The following is a 24,348-nucleotide window of genomic DNA, read 5'->3' on the forward strand; positions in this document are numbered from 1 at the left end:
ATTGTTCATGACAGAGAGCACTCACCATCGGGAAGGTGGAAGGCGGAAACCAGCTCCATCTTTAAGGCATAGCATTCCGCAGCTCTCTACAGTTCCCCCTTTTTGTTTTAGACGCATCAGGCAAGAGTAGAGGTCTGATCTCTGATATTAGAAATAAATTGGGACTTTGTACAGATGTTCATTTAGGTGTCATCCATTTACAACTTTAAGTTAGGCCATAAATTTCATAGTGAAGCACAATGAAACATGTGTTTTCCAAACTTATTTTATCCTTGAAACTTCTCTTTTGAATTATCAGCTTAGTAACTTTTTATGGTTCCACAACTGTCTTTTAAACAAGTGCAAGAGTAATGTCATGTATAGCAAAATGCAAATTCTAGGTGCAATTTTCTCATTACCACACAAAATCTTACAGAACTGACTAGAGGCTAAGGAGTAGTGAGCAAATGTCACAAAAGGCAGCTACACCACAACTATGAAGTGATGCTAGATCTTGGCATGTACCAAGTTATCATATTCAGTGTTCTATTGCTGGGAAGAGACACTATGACCATGGCAACTTTTATAAATTTGAGCTTGCTTATAGTTACAGAGGTTTAGTCACCGTTATCATGCCAGAGAGCACAGCAGCATGCAGGCAGACATGATGCTGGAAAAGTAGTTTTGAGAGTATACGTCCTGATCCACAGTTAAAATAAAGGAAGAGAGACTGGACCAAGCTTGAGCTTTTGAAACTACAAAGCCCACCTCAATTCAAATATTTCCAAACTTACTCTAAGAATTATTGCCACTCCCTAAGCAATCAGATCTATGAGGCTGTAGGGGTCATACTTATTCAGACAACCACATCAGTGAATCCAGAACAAACAAAAACATCAATATTAAGATAGGTCCAAGAAGCATCAAATACCCAGATGGCACCTGGGTTATACAGGGAACAGAAGATTCAAGGCATCCAGGAAGACACCGCAAATTCTCTCTGCCAGGGTGGTAGACTCAAAAGCACACCAGCCAGGACCTAACAGCAGGTGCCGTAGGTTGGAGGCAGTGGCACCTAGGTTAGCACAATGACTTTGCATTGGAGCTGGAACCAAGAAACTTCTGTATAGATAGAGCAGTGATGTGGAGAGCAATTTGTGGGGGTAGTGAATGCTGCTTAATTACCTCTGCCTGAGTGGTAGATAAAAGTGTTTGTAATAAAAATAAAATTCCTCACTCCCCTGTGTATCTTATAATAAGAGTAATAAAGCCCCAATGGTCATGGTGCTGTGCTTATGTACCTTGCAGTATTTATGAGTTTAACACCTACATTTTCTCTTCTTTGTCTCAGATGCTGAATTTTAATTCCTTCAACTCCTTAGTGCATGGTCCATAATAATTAATGTTGTGTCTATACTTCTCCTGATTTGTCTCTCCTCTACTTTGATCTCTTCTTAATCCTATTGAACCTCATCAACAATGAGCATGTTTAATCTGTCTATGGTCAAATGCATAAACTGTAAAGCAAAATAAGATATGTGTTAGTAATTTACTTGTTTATATTTTTATCTATATGTATGAGTGTGTGCTTGTATTCATTTTGTCTATATGTTTTATATGTGTATGTGTGAAGGTCATTCCTTTACATCAGTTGTTTTACACAGTAACTCCCAAAATTAATTTTTAAGATATGATATTTCACTGAGCCCGGACCTCATTGGTTCAGAGTGACTGGATGGCAAAGACACCCCAGGGAGTGATGGAAGTGAGCACTGTGATGGAAGGTCTACACTGCAATGTCTGTGTTTTTACAGGGGTGCTCCGAATCCAAACTCAAATCTTTGTAAGTTCACAGCAAGAACTTTCCCAGTGGGCCATGGCAGAAGTGCTGCCTTTACCTTTAATGAATATGAAAGTCGTTGACTAGAAGGCACTGAGAGGAGAACTTCTCATTATCTTCCATCAAAGCATCTAAAAATGTTAGTAATTTTGGATTATTCTTTCTTCCAACATAACAATCTGCAGGGATTGTTGTTCCTACTACACAGTGATTTTGCAGCCAGGAGGCTGTTTCTTTAACTGTCTACAGCCAAAAACAACAATTTAAAAAAATGCCTCCATAAACGTGTCTTTATAAACTTCCCACATATAATTGAAATTTATTGTCGGAAATGAAAGTTTTGTGCCACAGGTTTTGAGCATAATTAAGGAAATGTGCTGTAGAATTGTTACACTCAATTTCTCTGCAACCAGCTGTATGCAAATATCCCCAGTGACCTCATCTTCATAGGCCCTGATTTTTTCTAATTCTTACTAATCTGATTATAAAATTGTGCCATCTTTTTTTCATTAGTTCCCATTTCTCCAAATTCCTAGTGAACTAAAAAAAGAAATAAAGAATAGAAAACAAGGAAAAGAAATGAAGTAAGGAAAAGTAGAGAAGGAAGGAAGGAAGAAGCTAGATCAATGGCTGAGGGTTAAGAGCATTAGCTGTTCTTCCAGAGGACCTGCGACTGATTTCTGGCCTGCACATGGCAACTCACAGCCATCTGAAACCTCAATTCCCGTGGCACTAACACCGTGTTTTGTCCTCCACAATCACTGTACATATGTGGTTCATAGATATACATGGATGTAAAAAGCTTTACACATTTGTCTCTGTTTGTCTCCTTGTGGAGCTCCTGTCCCCTCCAAGTCTTTTTATCTCTCCCTAATCACATAAGATTTCCTGCATTCTTTCAAAAGTTTGACTTTGAGTTTCAGCATCTGCTTTGATACCACACTGGGTAGAGTCTATCACAGGTCCTCTGTGGTAGGTTCCTGTCCTGGTCACTGTCTTCTCTCCCTTCTGATGACTATCCTGTTTGCCCTTCTCAATGAGCATTAAGCATCTTCCCTAGGGTCCTTCTTGTTTACCTTCTTTAGGGTTATAGATTTTAGTATGTTTAGCCCATATTCCATGGCTAATGTCCACTTATAAACGAATATACACCATGTATGTCTTTTTGCTCCTGGGTTACTTCACTCAAGATGATTTCTAGTTCTACCATTTGCCTACAAATTAGACAAAGAGAGCCAAAAATTCTGGGCCCAGGGGGCCTGCAGAGACTGATGCTCCAACTAAGGACCATGCATTGAGAGGACCTAGACCCCCCTGCTCATATGTAGCCTATAGGCAGCTCATTTTGCAAGTGGGTTCCCTAGTAAGGGGAGAAGGGGATCTCTCTGACATGGACTCAGTGGTTGATTCTTTGATCATTTCACTCTGGGAGGTGCAGCCTTGCAAGGACATGGAGGAAGACAATGCAGCCAGCCTTGATGAGACCTGATAGGGCTGGGTCAGATAGTAGGAGAGGAGGACCTCCCCTATCAGTGGACTAGGGGAGGGACATATGGGGAGAGGAGAGAGAGAGGACCGAGCTGGGAGGAGATAAGGGAGGGGACTACAGCTTGGATACAAAGTGAATAAATTTTAATAAATAATAAATAAATAAAAACTTATTTAACAAATAAATAAAAACTAAATAAATAGGGCTTACACATGAGTTTTTCTAAAATCCTTTAAAAACATATTATACAAATGAAATAAAGACAGACAGGAAGGGAGGGAAGGAAAAAATATATAAAAATATTTATATGCTTGTTTATTTGCATTTTCCCTTTTTTAAAAAATTCAATGAGATGTCTTCTTTTCAATAAGGTTTTCCCTGTTTGTATGCTTTTGTAGATACATAAAAGCTGATTAAATATCTTATTTCTTAACCTTTCTTTAGTATTTTTAGGTATCATTCATACCAAACTGGGTATATTTGTTCCTTGAAAATTGTTTGCTAGGTTACATTTTTGCATACAGTGTTGCATACACATTCACATAAATCTGTTGAGCCTACTTTCTGCCTGCAATGTTCTCCAGAGAAGACCCCTGTTATCTGAGGGTTTCTTTCCTGTATTTTATTGTTATTTATGTGATAGCATTCCTCTGAGGCTGTGCATTTTATTACTCAAACTCTAAAGGTTTGTTGTTAAAGTTTTTTTTTTTTTTAATAGAATTGAAAGAATGAACCTATATAACTATCAAGAGATATATTTGAGTGTTTGCAGGCCATGATCCAGGTAGTCCAGCAATGGTTATCTCTTTCTAGAAAGTCTAAGGATCTAATAGTTGTTCAGTCCACATGGATGGGTGTGTCAGCTGGATTTCAGTAGACACCAGAATTCTGAAGAAGTAGGCTACGATGCCAGTGAAGGGATGAAATCACTAGAGAGAGAATGAAAGGGCACATAAGCAAAAATCAAGCACTTTGTTTTTACATGTCCTTTTTACAGGCTATCACAAAAAGGTGTGGCCCAGATTTATGGTGAGTCTTCTGACAACCTCAAATGATTTGGATTTAAGGGGAGTCATCCCACCTCAAATGATCAAATTAATTTAAAACCTTTTACAGGTCTACCAAGCACGTTGGTTTTAGGCAATTCCAGATATAGTCAAGCTGACAACCAAAGACAGCCATCATAGTTGGTTTCAGTTGTAAGAGACACTCTAGTACGCTATAAAAGATGACGCGGTAGGGAGCTGGAGGAGTGGCTCTCCAGAGGACCTGAATTCAGTTCCCAGAAGGCAGCTCAGAACTGCCAGCAACTTCAGCTCCAGAGGATCTGACAGTCTCTTCTGCCTTCTTAGACATCCTCACACGCGTGCACATAAGAACAAGGCACTCTTACACAAACACTTACAAATAATAACCTGCCTTTTGTAAAGATTAGAAACATATTTTTTGTTTCCTTAGTCTATCCACCTGGAAAGAAAATAAATCAAATTAAAATCAGATGTAAGCTACACAAAGCCACTTGCCTTTTGTGGTGATTTCTTCTACAATAAGCAGAGAACTCTTACCTTGCTAGTCCTTAGCCAGGTCTTTGGATCAGAAAAGCCCTCTGTTCTAAGTGAGGGAGACCATGTTCCTCTAGCCTTCTACCATCAGCAGGTGACACCACAGGTTAACAAACTGGAACACTGTGGCATGCACTCTGCATTCTATCAGTCTGTCTCAAATGAATGAATGAATGGAATGAATACTTCCCATATTTTATTATTCAGATAATTTACATATGAGCTCAAATTATATATTTAGTACACTACGTTCATGGCAGCTCCACACTAAGTATTTTGTTTACTGTCTTATTAATAGGTAATATAAAGAAAGTGCTTTTCATATTTAAAGGAAATTCATAGATATTATACAATGCTGGGCAGCATGAGAAAATATATAGAGGAGACTACAGAAACACTCTAAGTACCCACAAATATAGAATAATGATATACAACTTTTTTCTTGCTTGGAAATTTATCTTGAACCAAATGTAAGGACATTTTTACACTATGAAATGGAAACTTTATGATTCAGAGCCTTAGAATTAATGTTCCAAGAATGTCACTGTGTGTGCATTTAACTCTCTTTCCATTAATTCCTGATTTCTCACAGCAGAAACTGGTTACATACATCTTCCTCCTTGCTGAATTTAGAACCAAGCACTCACTTAGTTTTGTTTTTTTTTTTATTGTTTTGATTTTGATTTTTGATTTTTCCTTATCATCTTGATGTTCAAGCTGATTGGCTATCCTTCCTGACTACGAAGACTACGATAGGGGCTGGAGAGACAGCTGTGAGTGTCAAATGTTTGCCATGCAAGCATGAGCATTAGTTTCAAAAATTCAGAACGCACATAAAAAAAGCATAGAGGTACACACTTGTAACCCCAGAAGTTGATGGACATAGACATTCTTACCCCAGGAGCCCACTGGCCAGCTAAATTTAGTTGAATTAGGGAGCTTCAGGTTCAGTTAGAAACTGTCTCAAAAAGCAAGGTAGAGACATATGGCGGTGACTTTTACCCTCTATATGCCCGTGCAAAGGCCATCTTGCACCTATATGTGCATATATGCATACAACACACACAATAACAAACAAGAAAATGAAGGAAGGAGGGGAAAGAAGAAGGGATGGAGAAAGGGACAGAAATGGGAGAAAAGTGAGTCTGATGTGCAAGTTCATCTCACAGCCTAGGAACAAGTTCCTGAGGATACTCAATTCCGGGAGGTCACTTGTCAGTCAACCTGTGTTTGACTATCAGTATTCTTTTCTGAATATAATTTATTTTAGAAATTTAAGTCATTTATATCTGAACTTCAGTGGAACTAGTGAGTATCTCTATGACTACTGTGTTCTTTTAAAATAATATTAAAATTAGGCTATTATCAGCATAATTATTATTTTTATACTAAGAGGGGAGTCAGAACCCTGTGCTAACATGTACGCTTCAAATACTCTATGTTATTTTAGCTGAGTTCCCTTCTCTATCCTATCCTATGCTCCCAAGGATAGCAGTCATCTGCTCTATCCCCTTCTCAGACAAATAAGAAGGTCTTTGGCTGTGTCCTTTATTGTCGTTTTTAATCTATCCTTCAGTAGTAAGTGGAAAAAAATAACATTAAACTAGTGAACTAGTGAACTAGTGATACTTATAGGAGAATTCTGTCTCTAAGGAGTGTGTTAAAATGCATTATATAAAGCAAGCAAGCTCACTCTTACTTTTTTCTGTCTGTCTATAAGTTGTTATACATTCAGAATGGGTGAGGATTTGCTACCATGAAGGACAAGTAAGTAAGGGACACTAGATTTCACTTGTATTAAAAAAAATGTGTACAGAGGTTAGAAACTTTGACCCACTTTGAAGGAAATTTATCATACATGCATGAGGACTTGTCTCAGCTGCCCAGCATCCACACAGAAAGCAAATCATTGTAGCATGCATGTACAGTCCCAGCACTGGGAAACAGGGCTAACAGACTCCCTGGCATTCTCTTTACAGCTAGTCTTGCAAAATCAGTTAGCTCTAGGTTTAGCATGAGATACTTTAATGTAGAAAATACTTGAGGAAGAAATGTGATGTCAACCTTTGGTGTACACACACACACACAAATACTTAAGAAATACTATATAATATCTTTTCTACATGCATTCCTTGGTTTTCACCAGTGTGAGATATAAAAAGTTAAATTCTTTACATTTGTGGATCAGCATATCTACACTTAATATCAACACACACTATTGTTTACCTCTATTGCATAACAAAAAGGCAAAAGAAAACCAGGGTCTGTTGTTTAAGTTTCACTCCTCTTATACTGAAGAGCTTTTTGTGCAGTTATAAAGTGTTAAAACTAATTAATGTTTCATTTATAAGAAAAAAAAAACACAGATGTGCTTCAGTGGTCATGGTAGGGGTCTTATAACTACTTAGTATTCCCCATCCTTTGCCTGCTGATACGAAAGTCAGAACAAATGTGATTGTATGCTGTTAAGTATTATTAAGCACGGCAAGAGAAAAATTACCTCTGTATTGCATGCCTTTTTAAAAACAATTCTCTGAATGATCTTGAAAGCACAAGACTTAAGGCTGTTGTGAAAACACATCCATCTTCAGATGTCACCTGGCACGGTCGTTTCATAGCAATACTTAACACAAAGAAGACAGCCACTACAAGCACACACATAGGAACAGAAACACTTCTTATATGAAAGTATACATTGATCAAGTTGTCTTTAAGGTTTGAGAGAATCCTCAGGGAGCTTGGCAGAGGTATTAGGAAATAAAGTTGATGTGTTCTAATCCTTCAAAAAGGATATGAAATTGTTGGATGGCCCATTTTGGGTAGAGCCCATCTTTCAATATTAATGGTAGTCAAAACTAGCCTCCCTTAAAGTAGGATATACCTCTTTACCCACATGCTTAAAGCTGACCTCACTTCAGAAGATGGCAGAGGAAGGGATTTGTACCCATCTAGTACCAGTTTTCCCTTTGAAAGAAATGGTCTCTGTGGATCTATAAAATACTGAGGGGCCCAAGATAAGTGTCTCCTTTGAACGCAAAATTCATAACCTGTGAGAGGACAGACAACTTTCTGTAATTTCCTCCAATAATGAAAGAAATATTTTTGTTGTCCCATTGTGCAAATTACTTTTTAATTGTGTGGCAAATGAATAAAGCCTGGGGAAATCTACATCAAGGTTAACTGATTAACCAAAAAAGAAGCCAGTTGGCAGAGAAAAATTTGGAGCTGTTTAACAACCAACTGAACGTGCATGAAAAGATCCCACAGTGTACAATCGGAAGGTGAGGTGGGTACTATGCAAACAACCTAAGAAGGGTAAAGGCCCTTTTTGAGCTTTTCTCTTAACTTACTCACTATTTTCCATCTCAGGATGGTTTTCATTTTCCTAAAGAACTGCTTCTATTATATTTCTATCCCTTTCTACCTCATTCACAGGCAAAACCATGAAAATGCCTGTGGGTGGAAACACCAATGGGTGCCCCCTGAACTCAGATTTGCACCTAAAACAATACACAGCTACCCTTCTGGCTAAGTTTACAACACTTGCAGCCTTACAGCAGTCAGTCCGGTAGAATTCACATATGAACCAGCAGAGATCTGATGGAACCACGGTAACAAATGAAGACAATTTCAAGAATTTGTTTTGAATGAAAAAAAGTAAAGGACACAAAACCTAAGTTTACTTTCTACTTACCTGTCCTCAGATAACTGCCTGAAACTTCTGAAAATGAGATTCTTCTCTGTGTCCTTTCTTGCCACCAAGAAATGAGCCTTCTTGCAAGCCTAGAGGTAAGTAAAATTCCAAAAGCACTTTCAGCAGAGATTTTAGTCTTAACAAGCATGGGAATAACAGGAAATGATGTTATGAGCTTAACTTTTGTTAAAAGGTGACAAAATTGAAGATCATTATACCTATCCCCCCAAAATTGCAGTTTGTGTCTGTGTCGGTGACAGATATTTGCTCCTGGTGTGCGTGTATATGTGTGTGTGAGAGAGAAAGGGAGACAGACAGAGAGAGAGAGAGAGAGAAAGAGAGAGAGAACGAACTAGGGAGTGGGTGCTACACACTAGGGTGGATGCTGACCAACTTCAAGACAACGTGATCTACACACCTGACTGCCCTTTGGAAATAATAGATCAGTGACTCAGCCTCTTGTTTAGGAAATACTTAGTATAAAAAATACAGTTCATTCCAATAAAATGAATCATAACAGCAAGCTAGTAACTTCAATGACAGATTACAAACAACTTTAAATGTCTCATTAACACAAACAGCAAGAAACTGAAGTATAATGATGATGATTTACAGCTGAGAAGAAGCTGCAGCATTAAACAAAACATAATGCACAAAAATATAACATGAAAAGTTTCCTCCTCCTTATTATTTCTGCATTCAGAAAGATTTCATTATATTAAGCTATATTAAACTATGAAACCCTGAAAGAACTCAAGTAAATTTGATTGTTTCTAAAAGAAAAAAAATAAAACAAAATGGTGACCTGTACTGTTAGAACTTAGATGGTAGAGATTGAAGATTATGAATCCAAGGCCCACTTGAACTACATACTGAGAATCTTTTCTCAAGAGAAAAGAAACAGATGTGGGAGGAGATGTGGAGAAGACAAGAGAGGAACAGCAGAACTTGGTAGATGAGCAGCAGTCAGGTTCAATTTTGGGAAGCCAGGTGACTAACAGAGGTTCCAGAAAAGAAAAAAAGCAGACACACAACTTAGAAGAAAACAAACAAACAAACAAACAATCATACACACATACACACACACACACATACACACACACACACACAAAGAATAACACAGACACAAACACACTTACACATACACTGAAGAAAGTAAATGCCCACACACATTAACACAGACAGAAATACACTTAAATACACACAAAAGAAACCAAACACAAAAACTAGAGATATACATATATACATATACAGTTACAAACATACATATACAGTATCACACTCACACACACACACAAAGACATAAGTACATGCACACACAAAATAACCACAAATACACAAATAAAAAACACATATACAGAAACACTCTATGCATGTATCTACTCATACAGATTCATAAATATAAAATTACACACATACATACAAACACACACAGAGAGAAAGAGACAAAGACAGAAACAGAGACAGAGACAGAGAAAGGACACCCAAAGATGAAAAAAAAAATCATTTTCTTGATTTGTTGAAATGTAAACTTCTGCTTCATTTCTGATTTTAGAGAAGTTCCTTTGTTTCAGAATGTTTCAATGTGTGTGTATTATGCTTTTTTTCTGATTTATTTGTTTTCCTTTAATTGCTAATTTGTTTAATAGAGAGAGAGAAAAAGAAGATGTTGATTTGGATGGGAGGTGAGTGCCTGGGATGGGTTGGGGAAGAGAGATTGTAATTAAATATATTGTATGAAAAGTTATTTTAAATTAAAAAAATCATGTTCAAAAATTAAAAGGAAAATTGTGAATGGTGGCTTCACCAGAACAGAAAGTTCTGTTTAGATTTAATTATCAGGTAGGAAAAATGACAGCTTCCTAAGGCTCATAGCAGAGAATATTTCAGAAATTAAAATTTCCTAAGCATAAACATTGCTTTTTAAGATCACAGTTTCAAAATAAAACCTTAGTTGAAGCAACGGATGACTTAATTGTTGTTACCTAAAAGAACATGGGATTTGATAGAACCAGAGACTGTGGAGCACTCAGGCACAACTGGAACATCTTATCACTACTCTTCTGTATGGCTCTATCTATATCAATACCTCCTTCTCATGTGAGGGAGAGTTAGAGGAACATAGGGAGACAGAAAAACTAACGCAGTCTCCACAAAGATGGTGGCTTTTTGTTCCCAGAAGACATTGCAAAGAGAGATGGCAGGAAGATATTGTGGCAGGTATTATAATAGGACCAACAGAGGAGAAGCACTTGGGGATGTTGTTGAAAATAAAGGCGGTGTTGGGCTATATATCATTTATTATCTGCCATATGATTATCATGGTGGTATTACTTAACCCGCTATCACAATTAATTAGAAACAGGCACCTTTTAGATTTTATAAATGACTTATGTACCTTATGCTGGATAAATATTTCATCTATGTTGTCTCAATAACATCACCATCCACCTCCCAGCCCCCATCCAAAGTCATCTACCTTAACCATTCTTATCTCAGATACCTTCCATCCATAATCTTATAAATAATTGCTTGTATTCTTCATTTGGGCCTTTCCATGCCATTACTGGAGTCCTTCCTCCAGGTACATGTGGCTAACCCATCATGGCATCCTTCTTCCTCTTTTCTTCCCATTTGTCCTAAACCCAAAGCCCAGGAACCTTAGCCACCTCTACCCCAGTCTTCCCTGCCCAGGTTTTAGGCCTTTTGATCAACCAATCATAAATAATGTCTTAGGCAGGTTTATAAAAGGATAGAGCAGTAACCAGATCTTGAGGGCCAGTAATTAGCAACAAAACACAAACATCAGACCAACCCCAATAGGGGGCCTTTATAAAATACCCAACTCAGAAAGTTTGACAGATTCCATCTCTAGATCCCCAGCCATCCCCAAAGGAGATGCTGTTTGCTTGCTTCAGCGAAGCTGTTCTCATTGCTTTTACTGCATCTTGGTATTCTGTCATTTCTGGATGTTCACTTATTTTCTGTACCATGGAATGAGCTTGGTGATCTCTGAAACAACCACCCCCACAGCCTCAGAGTTATTACAGGATACAGGAAACCCTGGTACTCATGGGAAGTATGCTTGACTGAAAAATAACAAAGGATTCAAATGTGACCATAACATTTTAAGACTCTGAGGACTCCTTCCCAGTGAGGCAGCCCCTCTCTAACAGTGAGTAGCATGAATAAAATCCCCATAAACTGTCATCTCTATTAGAAAGCACAGTACAAACTCAATATTTGATGGAGATTCCACTATGACCTTTCTCAACAAAGAACCAGGATGGTGATTTATACTAATATTCCTAAAGTGAGAGACGCTTGGAAAAGACCCAATGACTCATCACTGTCATAGAAAGGAAGGGTTGGAGAAGGAAGTTTCTCACTGTCAATGTAGGCTGTCCTCTTTGTTCCCATATTCATTGGCTTATAAATTTGGTAAAGAAGAATGGAAAGCTCACTCATCTGCTTTATTGTTCCCTTCCCCCATCCTAGATCATCCTGATACCATCTTTTACAGGGTTTTTACATTTCAGCTGAGGCTAGCTGAAAGGGTAGCTCAGGCAAGGCTAGCTTCTTGTACATATTTTCAGGTACAAGAAAACAACAGGTGCGTTGGGGTATAGATTTAAAAAAAGATTAGGATGGAGAAGTTCCTCATTGTCCTACAACATACTTTTATTGGTATCCTCTTGGTTGGCCTATGTGTGTCACAAACATGAAGTTCTGGAGTGAAATTACTTTCTAAAGTGAAAGAGTCAAATTTCAGTCTTTTTTACAATTACCCAACTCTTTTAATATGTGATAAATCAAAGAGTAGCAAGTTTAGATTGTGTTATCCCTATCCTGTTATTTTTCAGCTACATTATAAAGTGTGTGTGTGTGTGTGTGTGTGTGTGTTATTTACCAATAATTTCTCCAACATAGCATTTTCTCCTAGGACCACACACTCCTTAGTTTGTTCTTGGCCTGGTTGCTATGGTCAGAGGATCTCTGGTGTTAAAGAGGAAAAAGTGAAGGTGTTGCATGAATTATTCTGTTGTTTCAGAGCCACAAGGAAAAACAGCATGTGGCTTGGCAATCACTGTGTGAAGGCCCTAAAAGTGTAGCAAACACTGAAAGGCCATTGCATGAATCCATGAAGATACTTGAAATGCAAACACAAGCTAGTAAAGATGCCAAAGCCATGAGACATCTGACAAGGTTGGTTGCACACAGAGAATGGAACCAGCCCAAGAAACCTGGAGGGCTGGAGGCAACTAAGCCCTTTGAAATTAAAATCCCAAATATGGGAACTGAAGATCCAAGATTTGGTGTTTCCCTTTTGGATTTTGGTCTTTTTGTTTGTTTGTTTGTTCGGTACAGTATTCCATCACTACGCCCTCATTCTTCCACTGTGAAATAGTAATGTATATTACACGGCATTCTATAGTATTATGTAATTTGTGTAACTTGTGTAAAAATATGTAATTTGCTTTTTTATTTTGGATAGAGAGATTGCCTTGAGTCTGTGAGAAACGGTAGACTTTGGAGATTTAGTGGTATCGGGGCTAAAATATTTGGGGAACTTTTCAGATGTGATTAAATGCATTTTACTTTATGATATGGCCATGAGCCTAAAGTGGTTAGGTTTTAGAATGTGTTGGTTTGAATGAGAAACGTCTCCCATGGGCTCAGGCACTTGACCACTTGGACTCCAGTTCATGGTTATTTGCAAGTGTATTATTAGGAATTGCAGCCCTGTTGAAGTAAATATATCATTTAGAATAGTTATGAGAGTTTAAACCTTATCTCAACTTCAGTTTGCTTTGAACTTTATGTTTCTGTTAAGAGATGTAATTTCTCAGTTTTTGCAAATATTCTGCTATCATGATGAATTATTCTTTCTCTTTTAAAATTTAAATTTATTTTTTTCTGATGTATGCACTTACATCATGATTATAGCCCCCTCCCTCATCTCCTCCCACTCTCCCTTCCTCTCTCCTTTATCTTCCTCACCTGTTCCTCAGAAAGGGGGAGTTCTTCTCCTCTACCATCTGATCCCAGCAAGCATGTCTCCTTAGGACTGCCTGCATCTTCTTCCTCTGTGGTCTGGCAAGAACCCCCCTCCATCAGGGGGAAGTCATCAAAGAGTGAATGACAAAGACCATGTCAGAGACAGTCCCTGCTCCTCTTACTAGGGAACTCAAATGGAGACTGAGCTGCCTATCAAGTATACCTGAGAAGAACATCTAGGTCCACTCCAAGCATGGTCCTTGGTTGGTACATCAAGTCTCTACAAGCTCCACTGGGCCCAGATTTGCTGGCTCTGTTGCCCTTTTTATGGATCTCCTATCCCCTCTGGGTCCTTCCATTCCCCCACTCTTTCCTACAACTCTCTGCACTCTGCCTAAAGTTTGGCTGTGAGTCTTAGCAACTACTTCGGTCTCTTGGTGGGTGGGGTCTTTCAGAAGACATCATTGGTATGTGCCCATTCTATTCCCTCACTTCATCTGATTCCAGTGTCTATTCTATTTCCCCTTATGAATGAGAACTGAGCATCTTCCCTAGGGTCCTTCTTGTTATTTAGCTTAGCTTCTTTAGATCTGTGGATTTTAGGATGGTTGTCCTCTATTATATGGCTAATATCTTCTTAAAAATGAGCATATACCATGCGTGTATTTCTGGTTCTGGGTTATCTCACTCAAGATGATCTTTTCAGTTCCGTCTATTTGCCTACAAACTTCATGATTTTCTTGTTTTTAATAGCTGAGTAGTATTCCATTGTATAAAGGTACCACAATTTCTGTATACATATTTTTTTGGCTGAGGGACATATAAGTTGTTTCCAGATTCTGGCTATTATGAAGAAAGAGCCATAAGTGAAAATAAACTTTTATTTCCATAAGTTTCTTTTGTCACAGTGTTTTTTTTTTTCACTTCAATAGAATAGGAAATAATATACATGCAAAGGCCTTGGATAAGAACAAGGCAGTTAATATTCTAGCAGAGAATAGAAAGGAATTCATGAGTATCTACCCACATCCAAAGAGCTATTTAAAGTTGATGGCTTCTGTCCCCAGAGTGAGGAAGTGTTACCTTTCTTTAATAGCTTGGTCCCTGTGTCCACAGTCTATCAATTATGAGGTAGATGTGTAGACACATTTAATAAGCATATGTAGGAACTACAAGCTGTATTTTATTTTTAATATTATTAAAAACTTTTTGAATACATTTATATGTGTGTAGGTATGTGCTTGCGTAATATTCGGCGTATTCAGAAATAAGAAGGAGGTGTCAAGTCTCCTGGAACTGCTTGATGTCATGCTCAGAACCGCTTTGTGATCAGGCCTTCTGTAAGACATCTTTTAGTCCATGTTATACTGTTGTGAGGTAGCACCATGACAAAGGCAACTCTTGCACAGGAAAGCATTTCATTGAGCCCTTGCTCCATTTCCATCAGAGCAGGGAATGTAACCTGTAAGCAGTAACCAAGAGCTATCTTCTGACAGGAGAGGGGTTTGAGTGGTGGCTGGGTGGGGGGAACCTGGCATGGGTTTTTGAAGCCTCAGAACCCACCTAAAATAACATAAATTCCTCCAATAATGTGATGCCTACTCTAAAAAGGCCACAACTCCTAATCCTTCTAATCCTGTCAAAGAATTCCACTTGTAGATGATTATACATTGAAATATATGAGCCTATGGAAGCTATTCTCATGTAAACTGTCACTTCTCACTCTCTTTAGGCTTGTAGCCATATCATAATACAAACTTCATTCAGTCCAACTTAAAAAGTCCCCACAGTCTATTACAGTCTCAGCACTGTTTAAAAGCCTAAAGTTCAAATTGTCTTCTGAGACTTATAGCAATATCTTAAATATAATTTCTCATAAAATAAAAATAAAAAAGCAGATCACATGTTTCCAGCATACAATGGCACATTATGTACATCACCATCCCAAAAGGGAGGAAAGGAAGCACCATGAGAAAATTTGGGGCCAAAATTAGAATGAAAACTAGCAGGAAACTAAGCTCTACATCTCCATTTCTGCTGTCAAAGCACTCTTGAACTCCAATTCCAATCTAGCTTTGTTGACTATCACATATTTTTTTTTCATTTCTTGGGCTGATCCCACACCTGGTATGCAGCTGTCTTTGTATTCCATGACACCGGTATCTCAGGTCTCCATCATAATCCAGGCTTCATGCAAAGGTCCCCATAGCTTCATGCATGGATGGCCATGCAATGACACCCCTGCCACTCTATTGGTCTCAGGATCTTTCTTTATCCCAAAAAGAAAATTATATAACACTTTTATTGTACTCTTTACTCTAAATCCAGAGCCATATGGCCAAAGCTTCCAAGTTCTGGTGCCTGATGGGGCTGAAAATTTGCCATCTCTTTAAAGAACATTTGCACCAGCTTTCTGTTGTTGATGAACTCTTTCGCTCATTAAGCTTTTCTTTAATTTATTTTTACAAGCTGGAAGCTTAGACAGGTTGGGTTTTTTCCTGAAGTCACCACTCACTTCATTCCACTTAACATCAGACTTTTCTTTACATTTTTGTCTCCTTGAGCACAGGCAGGACTTAGCACTATTACATTTTCTTCTTCTCATTTTCTGTATATTCCTCCTCAAACTATACATTTTGTATTTATTTTTGTCTAGGTTCCTTCTTTTTATTGTAGATTTGTCTAAGAGTTACTACTAATAACCACATGACACATTCAAAGCTAGGCTGTCTTAATATTTCCTCTGTCAGTACCATTAGTTCAACACCCTTCAAATTAGCCTCGGGCAGATTTTAGGATAAGGGCAGAAAATAGCTACACTTTTGGTCAAAATATCATAGAAAGGATCTCTAGACCACTTACTAATATTCTTTCCCTCTGAAATTTCTTAAGCTGGATGCCCACAGTTCAAACTGCCCTCAGTACTGTCTTCTGTGCTACTACTAGAATGGCCCATTAAGCCCCACTTAAAGAGTACAATAGCTTTTCTATTTCAGGGTCCCAAAGTTTTGCATGGTCAGAGAGCACGGTCAGACCTGTCAGAGCAATCCTCCAATCTTTGGTACCAACTTCTGTCTCACTCACAGTTCAATTGTTGAGGAGGGACACCATGCCCAAGGCCATGCTGATAAAATAAAGAATTTATTTGGGAATTAGGGATTTGATTATGCTTTTAGAAGTTTCGTACATTATCACCATGCATCAACGCATGGGACTTGGTCAGTAACTAAGAGCTACATCCTAATTCTTGGACAGAGATAGTTAGACTGAGTGTGTCATGGGCATTTGAAACCTCAAAGCAGGCTACTGTGACACACATTCCTCAACAAGACCACACCTCCTGACTCCTCTAACCCCATCAAACAGTTCTGCTTCTTGGTGACTAAGCATTCAAATATATGAGGGTATAGGGGACATTTTTATTCAAACCACCACAGATGCTTACCCATCTCTCTAGTCATAGTAGCTACAGTTTATAAAAATAAGAAAACTGTACTCAATGTTGATATAAACACAGTTAGTTCCCTTTAGGTCCTATTATGAGAACAGAGTGTGACTTCTATGCCAATATCCTGATGAAAAGTAAGGCTAAACTTTGAGACAGGTCTTACCTTTCATCTTATTTAGCCCACTTTATTTCACTACCAAATTTTCATTGTTTTGTTTTTGTTGCTGTACTCATTTTTGAGAGAAGGAACAAAGTCAAGGTTCTTTTTCAGGGTTTAAATTAAATTTTCTGAGAAGGACAAATTCAGCATAAAAGAAGGGAGAAAAGTCACAAATTTCTTAGTCTTATTTCTGTGCTCTATGGCATTACATTGTGCTAGGATTATATTTTTGGGGGAGGTGGTCCAAGTGCTTTTGATGTGTATTATTAACATTTAAAATAATAAAATCTTCAACTCATTTTGTAACTAATAACCTATTGTCTTTTATTTTTGCGTTGTGACCTGTTGGCCTGACGAAGGATTGGAATTCCAGCCTGTGAATAAGAAAGTGGCTGCTGTGTCTTGTCTGCTTGTGGAATGAATGTCTATTAAGCTTGTTAATTCATGTGCACTCTTTATCACTCTCAAGGAGCCATGACATTTAAGTCACCTTTAGTTTTAACCTGACATTTACCTCACACCAAAATTAATGAACATGCTGGGACAGTTGAACAAATACAAAAATCCTTTGAAAGCTAGAAGCCTTAGAATCAGAGCAGGGTCACATTATTTTTGGCAACATAGATCAAAATTAAGACATCAACGTTCAGCCAAATAAGTGATTGAAATGGCTCATAGAAATACAGTCTATTTCAAAGTGACTTGCTGTGTAACTTTTTCCTGGGAAAACAGACATCTATTTAGCCTGCATGGATAACTGTTAACAAATCAAAGAAACTATCCCACTCAGATCCAGCTTAGTGAATCAGTAGACTTGTTGGGGTGACTTAGAGAACTCTAGGTTGCATACAGGAGTATGGATGACTCATTGGCAGCTGCTTCACTGGAAGACTCCACATCAGCATGAGCAACAGCTGTTACACTTGCATCTCTGGAGCTTCCAGCACAATTCAATTAGAGGACAGGTTGACAGGTCTGATTATCTATAGGCTTTCCGGAAGCTTCCCATTACTGTGGTTTTCCTCTTCCTTCTAGGCTTTACATTTCTCTTGCTTTCTGGAATTATAAACCTTACTCTTCCCTCCAGCAGTCAAGGTTGGGGAAAAAACTAAAAGTTCCTGTTCTCATTGATAGCTCTAGAGGTATTCAGTGTCTTGCTTTGCTTTGTACCTTGTTATAGTTCTAAAGATCCTATCATACTATAGGCTTGTATTATGCCATTGAAAAATGCACAATACAAGCCTATGGTGATTTTAGAAGATTCAATGTGTTAGTTACCATTAGTTACCTCTAGTTGGCTTGTTTCCTCATTACCATGAATCTCTAATGAGGCATAACATCGTAATGGTAACTTTATGACTGGGGAGTCTACACAGCTCATGATAGCCAAGAAGCAATGAAGGAGAGAAGAGCAGGAGGTAAAACACCTTTTTCAACATCTTACACCTAGTAACCTACTTCCCTTAACTAAGACTCTCCTGATGGTTCCATCAGAAGATTAAAGGTTTGATGAGGTTCAAACTGTCCTGATATAACCATCTCTGAATCTTTTTGGTTCAGGCAGTGCAGCACTGGTGTCTATCATGCTGAGTAGCAATTGTATCCCTGGCTGGTTCTGGAATCACCTGTGAGACCAGCCTCTGGGAATGTCTGTAAAGATGTCTCAGGATTGAGCTAAATGAGGCTGAAATAACCAATGTAAATGTTGATGACATCATTTTATAGGCATAGATTCAAGACCACTTAAAAAAAAAGTGCACTCCCATTCTTCTCTGCTTTCTGTGGGCTGTAGACCCACTGTGATCCGTCCTGCCACTATGCTTTCTCTGCATGATTGTGTACCAAGGCAAGATGTATTCTGTTTTAGAGGTAGGGAAACAGGATGACTAACTTTGGGGTCATGGTGAGAATGTTCATAAAAAGTTCCAAGGTCCTCTTTGATGCACTGAAATTAAGAAAAGGCTTAGACCTTCTTAGTTGCTGCATCTAGTTAAGACACTTTTCCATAGGTGCTTCTTTATTTAACCTGTGAAAAGGCACTTTGGTCTTGCCACTTTTTAAGTCTCCCCTTTGTTTTCTACCTTACATATCACCTTAAACACAGGTTTTATATGTTCTGTTCCATGTGAATTTAGCTCCTAGAGCCAGCTGGAAGTTATGGCAGATTGGAAGTAAACGTTCATTCCTCTATGGCAATGAGTAAGAAAAAAAAAAATGTGCTCTACCTGGTAACAAAATTGTTCAGTGGACTATGGAGTTGCAGAGCAATCTCTGCTGTCAGGCAGGGGGTTGGCTAGCTTGGTTATACAAAAGGGTATTTAGGCTTTCCTCTTCACAGAACTAAACTCTCATGTCTCAAGAGTCAATTAGATGTGATGGCATTTACAAACATACCTACTGAAGGACACAAAGCTTGAATGGAAGTTTTTTTTTTCCTTCTTCACAGAAGGCAGCTTAAATGAAATTTTAATTAAAAAAATATGTGAAGAAGAATGCAGCTCAATTGGGAGAGTGGTTGCTTAGCATGCATGCAACCCTAGGTTGTATCCCCAGCATGACGTAAAAACAGCTTAATGGTTTGTTTATGTAATTCCACCACTCTGGAAGTAGAGACAGGAATTGGAGTTCAGGATTTCAGGGTCATCCTCAACACATAGAGAATTCAGGCCAGATTGGCTACAGGAGAACATGGTTTACTTATGATTTTATTTGTTAGTATGTTCATATATATAAGGGGTCAGCTGCAAATGTATGGAAAGATATGAGTATAACATTTTTCCTTAGGCGGTAGCTTCCTTACTTTTTGAAATGAGGCTGCTTGTCTATTAGATTAGGTTCCTTGGACAGGGAGCATCAAGCTTCTTGATGCTTTTTCTCCCCCTTCACTCAATCAGTGATTGCAAGAAGGCACTGCCACACCTATCCTTTTTTACACGGGTTCTAGGGATTGATTTCACATCTTCATTCTTGAAAGTGTAATACTTTTCCAAATGAACTATGTTCCCAACCCAACTGATAGTTTTCAGCCAACAATCATCTAAAAGAGTCGTTCTTAAACATTTCTAATGCTGCAACTTTTTAAATACAGTTCCTCATGTGGTGACTTGAAACAATATTATTTTTCTAGGTACTTCATAACTCTAATTTTGCCACTGTTATAAATTTAAATATAAATATCTGTGTTCTTCAATGATATTTGATTGCCCCCAAAGCAGTTGTGACCGCAGGTTGAGAACCACCTATCTGTGCTGCCACACTTGCTCACTTCTCAGTTTGCATTGTAGGTATAAGGTGGCCTTATCTACACAAAGGCCAGCTAACATCCGTTCCTTCTCTAATAAGTGACAAGAGATTAATTCATAATTCAAAATATAAGGCAAACTCACGGCTGTTAGAAAGAGCGAAATATTTTACAATGGGCTTTCGAGAAGCATTATGCCTTTCTTTATTGTACCTTATTAGGATACAGAGAAGGGAGCTTTGATCAGTAAAAAATAAAAAAGGGGGACACATGGATACACAGAGATTTTAGTCCTCTAAGCTGATGGAATTACAAACAGAACGTAAACATTAATGACAGACAGACAAGCATGTTGACTATGCCCAGGTGACTATGGGAGTCATGTTTAATTCTCCTACAGAAATTCAGGGAGAGCATCACTACAGACTCATTATTGTAACGTCCTTTTTTCTTGAAAAAAAAAAAAGCAATATGATATGAAATACAACAGGATCATAAATCCCAATGATAACAACAACAAAATCTACAGATGCCTGTGTCTGTATTCAACAAGTTTTCAACAAGTACACATGAAAATATACTTTAAGCCTACACTCACTTATTTATATCAGGATATTTATGCATTGAAATATGGCAAAGAAAAGGTAAAACAGTGAATCCTTTCTGACTCAGCAACTAGGAGCAAAGCAAGTGTGTTTCATCCTCAGTGAATGTTCTAAGGATTCCATGAGATATACCCAGACATGCTTTACTAATGACCCTAGAGCTTCTTTTTTTTGTACGTGCAATCTTTTATTTTTTAATTCTTTATTAATTGTATTTTATTCACTTTCTATCCCCCTGTGGTTCCCTCTGTCCTCCCGTCCCAATTCCTCCCTTCCTCCATCCTCTGCATGCATGCCCCTCCCCAAGTCCACTGATAGGGGAGGTCTTCTTTTCCTTCCTTCTGATCCTAGTCTATTAGGTCTCATCAGGAGTGGCTGCATTGTCTACTTCTGTGGCCTAGTAATGCTGCTTCCCCCTTAGGGGAAGGTAATTAAAGAGCAGGCCAATCATTTCATGTCAGAGACAGTCACTGTTCCCATTACAGGCCCTAGAGCTTTTTAATCCAAGAAAATTGACAAAATTAAAGATCCCAAGGAGTTACATAATTAGAGTGATTAGAGTAACTTTTTCTGTAGCAGTGGTATTAGTATTGTTTCTATTTTTATTTTTTATCCATTTTTATTATTATTTTATTACTTTTTACAATTTATTCACTTTGTATTCTGATTGTAGCCCCTTCCCTCATCTCTTCTAGGTCTGACCCTCCTCCCTGTTTTCCTCCGATCCCTGTGCCCTCCCTATACACTGAAAGGGGAGAGACCTTCTCCCCTACTATCTGACCTTAGCCTACAAGTTTCATCAGAACTACATGGATCCTCTTCCTCTGTGGGCTGGCAAAGTTGCCCTGCCAGAGGGAAGTGATCAAAGAGCAGGCAACCGAGTCCATGTCACAGACTGTTTCTTCTCCCCTTACTAGGGAACCCACATGGAGACTGAGCTGTTTATGAGCTACATCTGAGCAAGGGGTCTAGGTCGTCGCTATGTATGGTCTTTGGTTGATGCATTAGTCTTTGTAGTCCTCCCGAGGCCCAGCTTTTGGCTTTCCTGGTCTTCATATGGGGCTCCTGTCCCCTCCAGGTCCTTCTATATTCTTTTTCCCTATGACTCCATGTGCTCTGCAGAAAGTCTGGCTATGAATCTCTGCATCTGCTTTGATCCTCTTGAGGGTGGAGTCTTTTAGAGGACACCTATGGTAGGCTCCCACCCTGTTCCCTTTCTTCAACCACTTTTAATACCTATCCTGTTTGCCCTTTTGGAAGAGATTTAAGTATCTTCCCTATGTTCTTCCTTGCTGTTTAGCTTTTTTTTATGTCTGTAGATTTGAGTGTGTTTATCCTATATTATATGTTTAATATCCACTTATAAGTAAGTATATGCCATGTGTTTCTTTGTGCTTCTGGGTTACCTCACTAAGTATTATCTTTTCTAGTTCCATCCATTTGCCTTCAAACTTCATGATGTCCTTTTTTTAATAGTTGAGTAGTATCCCATTGTGTAAATGTACCACAATTTCTGTGTTGATAAGTTGTAACTCTTTAACAAGTTTTAAAATCTGTCCTGTGCCTGGAGTGCTTGCCCTGACTGGCTCCAGTTCATCACCTTTCCTTCTTCCAGCTGGAGATTCCAAAAGGAAGTTCCAGTTCCTTAAAGTTTCATGCAACAAATAGGAATGAGACCTAGAAAATGGCATTTAATTATTTCAAGCAAAATAGTGACATATCAGTTTATATAAAATCCCTTGTGTGTAAGTCTAATAAACTCATTGGCTATCTGTGGTAGACTTTTGTGAAATAGTACTTTTGTTTGTCTTTGTAATGGTAGTGTGTTGTACTTTTCAAATTCCCCCAGAGGGAAGGAATTTTAGCAACACAGACACAAGTGCCTCATTAGAGTATCCTCATTGCTTCCAGGACACTGGCTGCATTTGTACCAACAAAGCAGTGGGCCTTGGTAAGCACTGTTTGATATGTACAGCTCATCAATACTGCTCTCATGCCACTTATTATTTTGTTCCAAGAAGGGCCACCCTGTTATCCTAGCTTGCTCTTGAACTTGCTACATAGTACAGGCTGTTACAGAATTCACGATGATTTTGTCTCTACCTCCCAAGCACTGTGATTCTAGGCCCTTGTCTTTACTCCCATCTATTTTTTAATATACTGTCCTTTCTTTTGTTTTTCCTGAATTAAAATGCACTGCATTATTCTCCTATGTTTCAGGCTTTTATACACACAGACTCTTAATCAATTATGATTATAAAAACCAGTGACATAAAATTGGGTTCTGCCCCCCAGTATCACTTTATTCTTATAACAAAGGCCCTTGAAAGAGACCAGATCTTTGTTTTAATCCTACCCCCACCAGCCATATTGAGTTTGGAGAAATGTTGGAACTGTCTTGGCATCTGTGTTGTTGTTTTAAAACTGGAAATGAGAGTCAAGTGATATATCATGGTCTCCCTCTGGGTTAATTACAAAGCTGCATTGTGCTAAGTGATCATTAAGTGCTATGCATATATATCTAAAAATGTCTCTGTAAGGATAAAACAGCATCCCAAATGAGTTAGGAACCTCTCAAAACAAAGTAACTATCGGTGGCAAAGCTGAGCTGTTAAAAAACAAACAAAATCAAAATAAAAACAACAATAAAGACAAAAACCCCTCATGCTCCCACATACCTAACACTGTTCTCATGGTTGTCATACTGCTTCTTTGAAGTGTACATGGCTCCTAAGAAAGGACTGCTTCAATGGTTAGTGTCCACTGTCCACTAAATCGAATCTAGAATTACCTGAGCAACGACACTCTGAGCATGCCTGTATGATATGTCTCTATTGCATTAATTGAGGTATGAAGACTTACCTACCCACCATAGGTGACACCCCTCCCTGGCTGTGTCATGTGGAGAAAAGGAGGTGAGCACCAGTCTGCCTGCATCACTTTCTGCGCCCTGACTGTGGATGAGACATGACTGGCTGCTTCCAGCTTCTGCCACCATGACTTCTCAGTCATGATGGACTATACTTTGAACTGTGAGCCTTGGAAGAAATCACTCCTCCCTTAAGCTGATTTTGTCCCCAGAACAAGAAAATGAACAAAGACATCTAACCTTGGGATATGTCTAAAGTGTTGTGAAGCAAGAAGTTGTAGACTAAAGTGCACATCCACTGTTCAATTTCCATGATGTTGTTGAGCACTTGAGTCACTTAACTTACAAGATTAATGACTCAGGGAGTAGAGAAATTATTCTATGTGCAGAGATCTCCATCTTCAAACCTCTGTCACCTACTTTGCTCTACTCATTGGAAAAATAAATTGAATAATGGTGCCCC

Source organism: Meriones unguiculatus, chromosome 18 (assembly GCF_030254825.1).
Source record: "Meriones unguiculatus strain TT.TT164.6M chromosome 18, Bangor_MerUng_6.1, whole genome shotgun sequence".
NCBI lineage: Eukaryota > Metazoa > Chordata > Mammalia > Rodentia > Muridae > Meriones > Meriones unguiculatus.